This window comes from Calidris pugnax, unplaced genomic scaffold (assembly GCF_001431845.1).
Source record: "Calidris pugnax isolate Ruff unplaced genomic scaffold, ASM143184v1 scaffold11, whole genome shotgun sequence".
Lineage (NCBI taxonomy): Eukaryota > Metazoa > Chordata > Aves > Charadriiformes > Scolopacidae > Calidris > Calidris pugnax.
The window spans coordinates 13,523,166-13,524,653 of NW_015090803.1; positions in this window are offsets into that span (position 1 = coordinate 13,523,166).

Consider the following 1,488-nt stretch of genomic DNA (forward strand, 5'->3'; position numbering starts at 1 on the left):
CGCACGCAGTCGCTGAACGAAGCCTTCGCCGCCCTGCGGAAGATCATCCCCACGCTGCCCTCGGACAAGCTGAGCAAGATCCAGACCCTCAAGCTGGCGGCCAGGTACATCGACTTCCTCTACCAGGTCCTACAGAGCGACGAGCTGGACTCCAAGATGGCAAGCTGCAGCTATGTGGCCCACGAGAGGCTCAGCTACGCCTTCTCACACCACGACGAGCTTGGAAATTAAAATAAAAATCACCGTAGCGGCTCTCTGTGCGCTGGGGGCGAGAAAACCCCCCCGCCGTTCGCTGAGACAGGGCGGGTTTGGGAGGCACCGTCGGTGCAGACAGACGCGGGAGCGGGCGGGCAGCACCCTCGCCCCCCGTGAAACACGGGTGACCCGGTCTGAAGGGACTGGGGCTGCCGGTTTTACCGGCGGGGGGAGAGACTCACCTGGCAGCCCTGCCCGCCGCCGCCGGCCGGAGCGGGGACCAGCGGGGAATCGTGCCCTCCGGTGAATGGAGGGCGCCTGGTCCATGTCCGCGTCCCACTAGCAGGCGGCGTCCCCCACCCGCATCCCCCCGGCAGGAGCCCTAGGTAAGGCAGGGACCCCGAAAACGCGGGGAGAAGGGGAAGGGAATGAGGGGGGAGGGCGAGGGGCCGCCGGCTGCGCCGTGGAGCCGCCGTGGCCAACGGGGATAAAGAAAAAGGAGAAAGAAGCTGAAAAATGGGGTCACAGAATCACAGAATCGTAGTGGTTGGAAGGGACCTCAGAGATCATCGAGTCCAACCACAAAACAGTCCCACTCTCAGACCCTTTATAGATCCCTTCTGCCGGTTTGCACAAGTTTGTACAGGGCACAGAGAGAGTTCTCGGCTGGTTTTCTGGGGTGGTGTGAACACAGAGCGAAATTACAGCATAAACTGCAGTGTGGAAAGTTGCTGAGTCTGTGTTTGCGTTGATGTGTGTGTGTACACACACACCTGACCTTGTGCAGTGTGCGTACATACCTGTGATGGGAGGGCAGGGGAGCAGGGACTGTGCAGAGCTTAAAGAAAATCAACTCAACTCTGATTTATTTTGAAATATATAGTTCTGGTAGGGATGGAAGTAGAGGCTTTGCATTCCACACTAGAACTGTTACTACTGTGTAGTGCTACGCTGTTCAACCAGCTGGTTTGAACCTCCACAAGCCACTAAGGTAGACCTGCAGACCACTCTGGAGCATGGGATGAAGGATGCCATGTCCTGTTCTCTGCTATGCACAGGCACGAGTATGCATATGCAAAGCCTTGTCCCTCTTGAAGGGATTGGGTCTCGGCCAGGCTTTCACCTGGCATCTATAGCAATTAAAAAACCTGGCCATGGAAATTAGTGGGGAACCTTCAACTGATTTCACTGTCCTTTGAAACAGGCCTTGAAGGTACAGCTTCTGAGGAAACACCGGACCGAAGGCTTCCACATCAAAGATGTTCAGGCAGCCTGCCTCTGCGTGTGTAATAG